The 12155-nt window shown below is 47.9% G+C and overlaps 1 protein-coding gene across 3 annotated transcripts in view; it reads left to right on the forward strand.

The window, feature by feature from the left end:
• TNS3 (tensin 3) overlaps positions 1-12155 on the forward strand; it is a 223255-nt gene that overhangs the window by 4233 nt on the left and 206867 nt on the right. The window contains exon 2 of one of the 3 annotated variants that reach the window (XM_069586828.1): positions 4457-4635. The exons of the other annotated variants lie outside the window; for them this stretch is intronic. The gene's annotated coding sequence lies outside the window, so the exon portion shown is untranslated. The remainder of the gene's footprint in view (positions 1-4456; positions 4636-12155) is intronic. 3 annotated transcript variants of the gene reach the window in all.

Consider the following 12155-nt stretch of genomic DNA (forward strand, 5'->3'; position numbering starts at 1 on the left):
TGTCCACAGCCGGCCTGGGTTCCAGCCACAGCTGCTTCCTCGGACACAGCCTTTGTCCCTCTTCCTTCCTCCCTGGGCTGTGACTGTGGCATGTGGCCAGCTGCCTGCCTTCCTCGTCCTCTTCTCCTTGGGGGAGTTGATAGCACTTAGTACACCTTGTACAGGCCTGGCTCTGTTCTGAGGTTGAGGTGACATCTGTGGGAATTCTCATTGCAGACAGTTGGTGCCACTCCCGACCAGCTTGCACCTGTGGGCTGAGTCTCATCTCAGCTGGGAAGGGTCTCATCTCTTTTCACTGTGTCTCTGGGTGAGAGCATCACGGTGTGACCTGGTACCTCTTGCGTGTAGCTTTTCCAAAACTGGTGATAAACAACAAACCCCAAAGTTTTAAAGACACACTTATGAGATAGGTGCCCTGGTGGAAGACGGCCAAGGCTCTTGAGAGGGGCAGAGGCAAAGGCTTTGCGTGCCAAGTACCCTGCTCCGCTCTTCTTCAGGGAGAGGTGGCTGTGGCCCGGGAACTCGGGAGCCGGGCTTTTCACACCGGAGGATTCAGGAATCCGCTTCCATCATTACCCTGGCCCACAGCTGCTCCGTGTTGCATCTCACTCTCACTCGTTGTGGAGCCTCCCAGGGCGTGGGGGAGCAGCCTTCATCTGGCCATGCATGTCACCCCAGGGCCAGGCTGGGCCATTAGCTGGGGCGTCTGCGTTCTGTACACATTCCTCCCGACGACGACGACGACAGGGCTGCGGCACTGGCTGCAGGAACAAAAGGGCTCCATTGACTCTCCTCCGCTCGTAATCCATCACCTTTCTCAGAGGTTTCCTGAGTGCTCACCCCTCACCACTGGTGATTTTGGACGCACATCAAAGGTACGGTGAAGGCAGCGTGCTGGGAGGAGAGAGCCGGGCTCTGGCAGCCACAGATCTGGGGTAAAAGCACCCTTTGTCCCGAGGCTGCCCTCTTGGTTCCCCACCTGCAGCCTGGGGACGTCACTGTGCTCCTCCTGGGTACTGTTTTGTTTGATTACTGGGTCTCCTGTGTAGCCCAGGGCATCCCTCCTGCTTGCTGGCTCTTGGGCCATTGCTTACTCTCTTTCTGCCGAATTGTCACTCCCCCACCCCACCCCCCGCCCCCACCCCGGGGCTCCTGTTGAAACATCGCTTCTGCATTCTTGGAGTCCCTATCTGATCCCTGTCAGGGGCAATCCTTTGTTATAACTGGAGGAGGTGGTGGGGGATGTGGGAGTCTCCTTTAGATCTTGGCCAGGTGTGTTTCCAGTTTGTCTTCTCTGGAAAGATCTGAAGTGGCTGGGGGTGGAGGAAAGGGGACACACCTCTGCTTGTGTCCACTGGTGGCTGAGTGAGGCAGGACTGGCTCTCAGCTGGCTAGGCGCGTTTTCTCCTGTCCTGCCCTAGGAGGCAGGGGGCGATTGTCATCTGTGTTGCTCAGGGGGTGGTAGGGGATTCCCAGGTAATGGATGTGCCTTGGTTTCCTAAATTAATTTTTGACTCTTTTTCTACAAAGTAGTTTTTGTGTAATATATTTTTTGTAGACTTAGAAAAAAGGGAGAAATGTTAAAAATGCAGGAAAAGTGGCCTAATAGTGCCACCCATGGAGCAGTGTTTTCACCTTTTTGTATGCTGTGTGCATTCTGTTTTTCAAGTTTACTGGTTTGAGATCATACGTATTAGCATCAGTGTGGCAGTGTAAGCACTTCCCCACTTGTAACTGACTCTGCATTCACACAAGTGAATTCATTCATACAGTACAGAACCCAGTATTTACGTGATGACCATTTATTTGTCCTCTGGTCACTTGGAGCCTTGTGTGCATTCTTGCATAGAGATTGGGCAAGATCCTGGCCAGTCATGCTCTTGGAAGGACTTGTAAAGTCAAATAACATAAACTATTTTTGACTGTGGTAAAATGCACATAACATAACCATTTTCAAGTGTACGCGTTAGTGGCGTTGGTACTTTGATATTGTGAAATCATCGTATGCAGAACTGTTCTCATTTTGCAAAACCAACTCCATCCTCAGTAAGCACTAACTCCTCTTTCCTCCTCCCACAGCTCATCACCCACCATTCAGCTTTCCATTTCTATGAATTTTACTGCCCTGGGTGCCTTATGGAAGTGGAATCATACAATATTTGGTGTTTTGTGACTGACTTATTTCACTTTACTTAATATCCTCTGGTTTCATCCATGTTGTAGGATGTACCAGGATTTCCTTCTGGAATCTTTCATTTACTTAAAGACCACTTTGTCCAGTTTTCCTTTGGTAGACACTTGGGTTACTTTCACCTTTTGGCTATTTCGAATAACTCTTCTCCGAACATGGGTGTGTAGGTATGTGTTTGGGTCCCTGCTCTCACTTCTCTGGGGTGTATACCTAGAAGTGAACACAAACTTTTGGAAGTCCCTTGAAATATAAGGTCAAATTGCAGTTGAGAAACAGCATGCTGGCTGAATCCTCTTAGTGCTCACCCGGCGTGCCTGAACTCCTGGCCGGGTTGGCGCCTGCTGGGAAAAACCAGGCCTGCAGGAAAAGGAAGAGAAGACTTTTTACCAAGATTGTATAAACTTAGTGATTAATGGAATGAGAAAGCAGGAAGAATGTCTTTCATTAAGAAAAAAAAAAAGGAGGCTTTAGGGTTGCTTGGTTTTATTTTTCAATTAAAAGGGTCTGATTTTGTTTCTGGAGAATGGTTTTAATTTGGATAAATGGTTCAGTCTGGGACCCGCATGCCAGAACCTATGATGTATGAGTGCAATTACTCCAGGTTTCCTCGGGAACAACACAGACCTGGGCTCTGCTCTGGCTTAGCCTTGGTGAAATGGCAATGAAGGTGGCTGTGCCTTTGGGAGGCAACTCTTCTGATCAGTACATGGAGCCTGCAGGACCGGATGCTGGTGGACGCTGGTTAATTTTTACCCTTTAAGAATGTATTCACCATCTCAAGTCAGGAATGCCAACTAGCAGGCCCTACCCCCAGTGCTGGAACATGTTGGACCAGAATTGCTGGCATCGTTTCCAGTGTGGGCATTTGCAGAATTGGTTGGGCTTCAAAGGAGGTGTTTCATCCTTATATTGTCCCCTGTTACGGAGGCTTCCTGGCTCAGGCTGGGTTCAGGCCCTGGGCACTGGGCTTTCTACAGGGTGGTCTGGTGGGGCTTCTTTGGAGGGAGATGATGGGCTGAAGGATGCATCAGAGTCAGTGAATCCTGGGCGCTTAGGGAAGGATCCATCGGGTGGAGGGTCAGTGAGGGCAGAGGCCTTGGGCAGGAACTGCCTTATGTGTTTCTAGAAGAGGGAAGGGGTTGAGGAAGGCAGAGGAATAAGAGGACACCAGCATTCAGCTCCAGAAACGAGGAACCCTGTGTCTTCCACGCCAATGGGAGTGGCAGGTCTCATGAGTGCTGGCCACCTTGGGGCAGTGGGGGCTTGGGTAGGGAGCTCAGTCTGCACACAGGAAATGTGCATGGGTGCAACCACAGAGGAAGGACAGCTTGCTGGGCTAAGTGGTCAGAGAACTGTGGAGCCTGAGGATATTTTAGCCCTGCAGATCCTGTGGCCCAGAATGAGGGGCGTACCAGCATGGTGGGGGCGGGCAGGAGTGAAGGTCGGGTAGGGGGACTGTGGGCCTTGACCTGCAGGAGAAGTGAGTGTGCACCTAGCTTTTAGGGGTGTGGGGCTGAGCCTACCCGACCCCGGGGTGCCTGCGATCGGCTCCTGAGCTGCCCTGCTGGCATGTGAAGGGGCGGGGCAGCTGCGCACAGGCCCCTGAGGAAGGTGGCTCTTAGCATAACAAATAGGAAAGTCTTTGGGCTGAGGGCTGGCCAGGCTGATGAAGACTTTGGGTGAGATGGGTGACTGGCAACAAGAGAGTGACTTCTTTTGCTCTTTGCTCCTCCCTGCCCCCATTTAAATGCAAAAAAGTCCAAATTATAGGTCATCTGTAAGAGCATAATGCACTTTTATGGAACTTGTTTCTTGTTAGAAACACTATCATGACTTAAATGATGTTTAAATATTTATAAAAGTTCCTCCATTCTCACACTTACAAATACCTGACCATCTTCCTCTTTCTGGCCTGGTTGTTGTTAAGTGTTCGAGGTTTGGGCTTCCCAAGTGGCGCTAGTGGTGAAGAACTCACCTGCTAATGCTGGAGACAGGATAGACAATGGTTTGATCCCTGGGTCAGGAAGATCCCCTGGAGGAGGAAATAGGCAACCCCCTCCAGTATTCTTGCCTGAAGAATCCTGTGGACCCAGGAGCCTGGCAGGCTACAGTTCATGGGGTCACAAGAGTTGGACACAACTGAAGCGACTTAGCACACAGTGTTAGACATGTGATGTGTGTATGTATGTACTTTTTATGCTGATGGTTTTCCCAGACCTGTATCTTACCCTAAGCATTTCCCGTATTTTTGCCTTGACTTCACAGTTATCACAGTGATGACCCTTACAGCCTTGCAGAGTGATGGCCGTGCTTGCATGAGCTCCTAGCTGCTGGGCTGGATTCTTATTAGAGCTGCTGCTTTCAGAAGGTGAAAGAAGCATTCTCTGAGCTCTGGCCTGCTGGGGATCCGCCGGTCGCTGATATTGTGTGTAGCGCACAGGGAGGTATGTGCAGGCCTGGCTGGGACACAGCCCCTCTACCTAGACTGCTTGTTGTTCCCCGAAGGGCCAGGTTTTCTCCCCTGCTCCTGGGTCCTGCGGGCAACAGTGGGTGGACGTGAGTGAGGCCCTTGCCCAGTGAGGTCTTCACAAAGGCACCGGGGTCAGGGCCCGGCACTGTGCCCTGTGGTCTGCCACGTGCTGTTGGGATTACGTGCATTGAAGCTGCTGTCATGCTGACCTTGGCTCTGGGAGGCTTTGTGACCAGGAATCTTGGCCAGGGTCCAGCTAGAACCTGTCGGAGCTGAACTCAGCTCTGCAACTAATAATGTTCTAGTGGGGTCCAGACAGGCTCAGCTCTCAGGTTTCGCTGCCAAGATAAGTTGGATTAACAGGCTGGAGCTGACGAAGACTTTTGGCCAACAGTGATCTTTCTTGTCTGCTCTCCCTCGACCCCTGCGTTTCCCTCCTTCCTTCCATTTGGCTTCACTGGTTGTTTCTGATGCGTTCTGTCTGTTGTCAGGCCTGTGCGCTTTTAGGATATCAGCTACTCTGAGTCTTCTGCTGCTGCTGGAAACAGCACGGTCTTGCCTGTTTATTCTGGGGCCAGGGCAAAAGGGGAGTGGGCTCCGCTGTGAACACTGTGGCCTGGGTCCTGCCTCTCTGTGCGACCCTGGGACAGACACCTTGCTCCTCTGAAGTGCTGTTGAACACGGGGAGTTGGTATAAAGGACCTCCCTGGGTTGTTGGGGTAAATGTAATGTCATGTACACAGTGGGCTTTCTGGTGGTACTGGAGGGAAAGAACCCTCCTGCCAATGTAGGAGATGTAAGAGACATAGGTTTGATCCCTGGGTTGGGAAGATTCTCTGGAGGAGGGCATGGCAACCCACTCTAGTATTCTTGCCTGGAGAATCCCATGGACAGAGGAGCCTGGTGGGCTATGTAGTACATAGGGTCGCAAAGAGTCAGACACGACTGAAGCAACCTAGCATGCGTGTACATACTAGGTATCTTGTCATTACTTTTCTTTTCGCTTTATCATTCAGCCTTTCTAGGAGCTGAATCCAGAAGGCTTTTTCGCCATGCTAGCCCACCTCCCTGAGATAGAGCTCCTGGGACGGAGGTGGGTCTGTGGGGCCCCCAAGCTCTTCCCACCCAAGCGCATGTCCTCTGGGAGGGAGCCTGACAATCACAGGCTCACATTGCCCTTCTGATGCCCAATTAGCACGTCCTTGGTCTTCTGATGTACTCTGGGGTTGGGCCATGTACATGTTGTTTATATCTCTCCTCACAAAAATCTGAGCTCTTCCAAGGACAGGAACCAAGGCTTCCTCTATCTTCATGTGATAAGGGCTTTGGAAGGAGCCGAGGGACGCCTGTGTGACCTTGGTCAAGGCCTCTGCCTCTGGAGCCTCCCTACTGTAAGCCTTCATTAGAGGAGGGACAATTCCACAGCTAAGTGGAAACATTTGAGAAGCTGGTTCTTTACAAGAAGAGAGGGAGGTGGTTGCATATTTTCCCAGGGTTTCATTAATTTTTTTTTTTTCCCAAGGCCACCATTTTCTTCTTTCTGGGAGTTTTGCTTTGCAGTGTATTCCATGAACTTTCAGAGGAGGGCAGTTGACACTTATTTTACAGGCTTGAGAATCTAGCCCACTGTTATTTTCTTGGAAAGTAGCCATATTTTAAGTTGTCATATTATAGAAAGTTGATGGTCAGTGCCTGCTAGGAATCTGTGAGGGCTCCCTGACAAGAGTTGGGAATACAAAACTGTTACTTCACTATTTCGGTAGCACAAAAGAATATTCATTTTGGACAGAGTGTGTTGTGGGGTTCCTTGAAGTCCACACTGTAAAATGGCAAGAATTATTTCCTTTGTCTTTCTCTCAGAATGGATTCCAGTCACTATACACATCCACTAGCAATGTGTAATCTCTTGTCTGATATTTAAATGACAGTTTTGTTCTTATAAAAATGTTGAGCATCCATCAGACTCCTGCTGAGAAAAGTCGCCTCTCCCACTTATCTGCTTCTGCCCAGGCTGCTCAGATCATGTTCACAGATTCTTTCTGTAGGACTGAGTGTCTTTTTTAAAAAAGTCTAGCTTTTAGAGAGACGTTTGGATGTGCTGTATGGTACCCTTGGTGCCTGGAGGCAGGTAACTCACGTTCAGATGATGATGGAAGAGTTGAGAGCAGGAGTGTGGCTTTGTTTGCCAGCCACAAGCTGGGTCTCTTGATTAGTTGGTGCATCTGTCCTGCCGCAAATGGCCAGTGGCTGCTTCAGGGCCTTGGCCCTGGCTAAATTCATGGCCCCGTGGTACATGACCCCCGGCCCCCTGCCCCACCTCCCCTGCTACCCTCCTCCCACCACAAACATCACCAGCTTCCATTTCCAGGATGCTGTTCTCTTCCCAGCCTGATGAATGAGACGTGGTGTGCCAGCAGTTCACAGATCTCAGGCTGTTTGCTGGGAATAAAAGGTACGTACCTGAGGGTGATGATGGTGGGTGGGTTGACATTAATTATTGACTCTGTGTGAGGCCCTGTCAGAGAGTGACTCCATTGTTTCTTCCTTTGTTTGTTCATTCACTCCCTCACTCATTGCTCTCAGGCAGCTAGCGTTTACTGAGTGCTGACTGTGTCCTGGGATATGGTTAACCCTCGCAAACTCAGCAGGGCTTGCTGTGGCTTGATGGCTGAGATATCAGCTTGGATGCAGCAGAATAGCATGGTGCTGGGGGTTCTTAGGACCATGGGATTGGGCTGGTGGAGGTCCTGAGGATCATGGGATTGGGTGGTCCTGAGGACCAGGGGGCTGGTGGAGGTCCTGAGAACCATGGGATTGGGCAGTCCTGAGGACCACAGGGCTGGTGGAGGTCCTGAGGACCAGGGGGGTAGTGGAGGTCCTGAGGCCCATGGGGCTGCTGGAGGTCCTGAGGTCCACAGGGCTGGTGGAGTTCCTGAGGACCTTGGGGCTGGTGGAGGTCCCGAGGACCATGGGGTTGGGGGATCCTGAGGACCGAGAGTTCAGAGCTGCGGATTCCTCCATCATGGCTCTTGTGTCCATCTCTAGTTACTTCTGACCATCTGATTCTGAATTCTCACTGTCATTTTGAGACTGAGGCCACATCTGTCCGAGGCTGTCTCTCTTGGGGCCAAGGGGCCCTTTGGCTCTTGTATGAGAGGCTTTTTTGCCATCATTCAGGACCCTGGAAACTTAGCATCATCTGAATCTGTGCTTAAGGGTGAAAGGAAAAGGAGACAGACTGTTAAAGAAGTACAGATAAACCCAGTGGATGGTTGCTGAACTTAAAAAACTGCTTTTCATCCAACCTCATTTTTGAAAATGGAGAATAGTATAGTGAACAGTTGCATACCCTTCACCTTGATTTGCTGCAGGTTTTTTTTTTTCCCTTGCCATTTTGTCACATTGGCTGTATCTCTCTCTATTTAAGTGATATCTCTCTTTATTTACATAACTTATGTATCTATCATGAACTTCACCCACAAATACTTTAGCCTGTGTTTCTTGAGAACAAGGACACTTTCCCTCATCTCTCAACCTCAAGACCATGACCACTCAAAGCAATTTAATTTTACTTTGTTGACATCAGCTAATGTCTAGTTCTTACTTAGATTTCCGCATTGGCCCCCCAAAGTGCTTTCTTGCTGTCCTTAATCCATTCTGAATCTCGTCATGGCTATGTGTCACACTGTGTGATTTTGTCTGTCTGTGCCCTGAAAGTGGGAGCAGGCCACCAGCTTTCTTTATTTAGTATTATTATTTTTCATGGCTTTTTCCCCTTTGAAGACATTTTTTTAAATTAATTTTTTTAAAATTTGGGGGGGATTTTCAGGCAGTTGTATGAAATAATACAGAGAGATCCTGTGTACCTTGACCCAGTTTCCTCCTATGAAAACATCTTGAAAAACTGCAGGACTATGTCACAACCAAGATGTTGTCATTGATAGAGTATAGAACATTCCATCCCTACAAGGATCCTCATATGTCCTTTATAGCCAACCCTACTTCCCATCCATCTGCACCCAAACTTCATCCCAACAGTCACTAATCTTCATGTCTGTAGTTTTGACATTTAAAGAATGTTACATAAATGGAATCATACAGTTTGTAGATTTTTGGAATTGGCTTCTTTCAGTCAGCATGATTCTCTGGAGATCCATCCAGGTTGTTGCTGTATCCGTAGTTTATTCTGTTTCATTGCTGAGTATTGCTCTGTGGTGTGGATTGACTACTGTTTTTTCACTGGTTGAAGGTCTTCTCTGCTAATTTGTGTCTTCAGTCCATGAACATGGTATATCTCTCCAGTTGTTTAGATCTTTGATTTTGTTCACTAGCTTTGTGTAGATTTTAGCATGTAAGTCCTATATAAGTTTTGTTAGATTTACACCCAAGTATTTACTTTTCCTTGAGTGATTGTAAATGGTACTGTATTTTTCATTCTGGCTTCCATGTGGTCATTGCTAGTACATGAAAGTGAAGTTGCTCAGTCGTGTCCAACTCTTTGTGACCCCATGGCCTGTAGCCTACCAGGCTCCTCTGTCCATGGGATTTTCCAGGCAAGAGTACTGGAGTGGGTTGCCATTTCCTTTTCCAGGAGATCTTCCCGACCCAGGGATCAAACCTGGGTCTCCTACATTGCAGGCAGATGCTTTACTGGCTGAGCCATTAGAGAAGAACAGTACTTAGAAGTACTATTGACTTATGCATGTTTATGTTGTATCCTATGATCTTTGTCAGCTCACTTACTAGTTCTAGCAGTTTCACAGATTTCCTGGGATTATCTATGTTGACAATCATGTCATCTGAAAATAGGGACAGATTTATTTATTCCCTTACTTTGAGGTTTTGAAGAGCTGAGGGCAATTTCCTCATAGGATATGCTAGCTTGGATTTGAGTCTTTTCTTGTCATTACATTCAGGCTCGCATAGGTATGAGGTGGCATACTGTGCTCACCTCATGTCAAGAGGTACAGTGTCTGCTGTCCTGCTCTTGGCCCTCAAAGCTTAATTACCTGGTGAAGGCCCTAGAATTCCTTGGTGTCAGGTGTATCTTCTCCTTTGTCCCTTTAAAACTCTGAGCATCCTGCTTCCTAATCACCACTCACTCAATGGTTCAGCATCCAAGGATAGTCCTTGCCTGAATCAGTTATATATTGAAATCATGAAATGCTGGACTTTTATTAAGTACTTTGCAGACATTATCCTACAAGTAAGTCAAACTGTTAATTACCAATTGTCTTGCCTGGATAGAGTAAGAGAATTTATTTATTGTGTTTATTCTTTAGATGGTTCTGTGAACTGGGCAAAAGAAGAATGCTCTTTAGTTTGTTTTTGTGATGATACTCTCAAGTGCTCTCCAGTGGCACCCTACGTAATCTTCCTGGGAAAAAGACTGTAGCTATTGCTACAGCCACGCAGCAGATGCCTACCCAGGGCTCACTTGCCCACCTCAGCCCACTGTTTGGGTGGGTTTGCTGAGAGTCTGTATTTTCTGACATATGTCTGAGTCAGGGCTTCTTGAAGTGAGGTCTCAGGACCAACATCAGCAGCCCCTGGGGGCTGTTAGAAATTCCAGGTCTGGGCTTGACCATACTCTGGTCTGGGAGTGACAGCTGCAGGGTGTTCAGATGTCCACTCAAGTCTGAGAACCACTGATTAAGTTTATCCATTCTTCTGCATGAAGCACTAGCTCTGGAAACCCAGTGATGGTTCAGTCAGATAGCTTTAAAATTGTTTGGCTTTGCAATAATCCACACATCTTTTTGTGTCAGGCTGTGGCTGGTAATTTTTCCAATTCCTCTCAGGGGTCTCTGCCAGGAAAGAGCTGCGGAGAGCTCCATCCTTTAGCCACCTGAGCCCTCAATTCCTGTTCCTGCCCAAGACTAGGACACCCAGTAGAGTGTAGGATTGGAGAGTGAGGTCTGCATTAACAAGTGCAAATTTGGGCATGTTTTCAGCACTCATTCATATTTCACTTTGTCCCTGACTCACTGGCTTGCTGCCTTATTGAGTGATAATCTATATTTCTGGAGGCCTTTGTTGCCAGCTCTTCTGGTTGAAAGTAGTTTTATTCTTCGTCAAACACATGAAGATGGAACTTCTTTTGTGTGCAAGACAGTGCGCTCTCCATGCAAAGGGAGACAGTTGCTTCCAGCTCAGAAGCTGAGTTTAGCTCTGTGCACACGTGAAACTTGATGTAGGAAGGGGGTATGTTCATAAGAGCTAAAGGAGGTGCTGTGGGAACTGATCGTGACTAAGAGCGAGGCAACAGAGAGCCTAGGGTTTAAAGCAGATGTTTCAGTCAGGTATATCAGATATCTATAGATACATGTCTATGTTAGATCTATCTATCATCTATCTAGATAAATACATGAATTTGAGGGTGCCGGTGTGTTTGAAGTTTGCATGGCAGGCTAGAAATTTCCACAGGTTCTGATATTACAGTTTTGAGTTGAAAACAGTCTAGAGCAGAATTCCTCCCTCTATCTTTTCCCTTTAGTCTTTTCTCAAGGCTTTCAACTGATTGGATGAGGCCCACCCAATTATGGAGGAAAATCTGCTTTACTTGATATCTGCTGATTTAAATGTGAATTGTATCTGAAGAAACCTTTACAGCAACATGTAGACAGACATTTGTTGTCATAACCTAGCTAAAAGGACACAGAAAATTAAGCATTACAGAGGAGAATCTGGGCTAGATACAAGATTCAAGTAGCAACATTACTTTGTACTATCTCGGGAACCCTGGACAATTTACTTCCCTCTGAGGTCAAGGGCTCTTTAGGTCCAATGGCTGTTTACTGATTTATATAAGGAGAATAACGAGAAGTAATGTAGACATCAGGCTTGGTTGATCAAGCAACTCAACCATGTGACTGCCCATAAACTCTCTTTGCCTTTTTAGTTGTCACTTTCTTTCCCTGGTGGGCCTCCTGTGACTAGAAGATGGCAGTCAATCGCCCACTGCATACTTCTGGAGAGAGAGCATCTCTTCTACGGCCATTCAACAAATGTCCTTTGGCCACAGAAGCCTTGCACTGACTGGTTAAGCCTAAGTTGTAGGTTTTTCCTGTAGTCAGTGACTGTGTTGGAAGAGGGGATGATTTATGTGGGTTGGTAAATATGTGCCAGAAAAGCCACCAATGCTGTCCCCTCGCTGGCTGGCTTCAGCCCAGGGCTTCCATGAGATAATGCACTGTCTGGCACATGTAAGTACTGAACAAAGTGGGCTGTGATTATAATATCCCCTACCTGCAGAAGCAGGGAAGAAGGTCTTCTGTACGTTGGCTTAGAATAGACCTAGGTGGATTCCCCAGGGAAAGGTCCTTATTGAAAGGGACTTACTGGCAGGAGGGGTAGAGTTCTCTGTTGCCGATAAGTCCTGCTCTGTGGCTTACTGGCCTGTGACCTTCAGTTCCCTGCCTCTCAGTGTGTTTCTCCTGGAAGACAGGTGATAGGGCCTCTGTAAAGGGTGTGTCTTAGCATGGTGGTCAAATA

Source organism: Ovis canadensis, chromosome 4, assembly GCF_042477335.2.
Source record: "Ovis canadensis isolate MfBH-ARS-UI-01 breed Bighorn chromosome 4, ARS-UI_OviCan_v2, whole genome shotgun sequence".
NCBI lineage: Eukaryota > Metazoa > Chordata > Mammalia > Artiodactyla > Bovidae > Ovis > Ovis canadensis.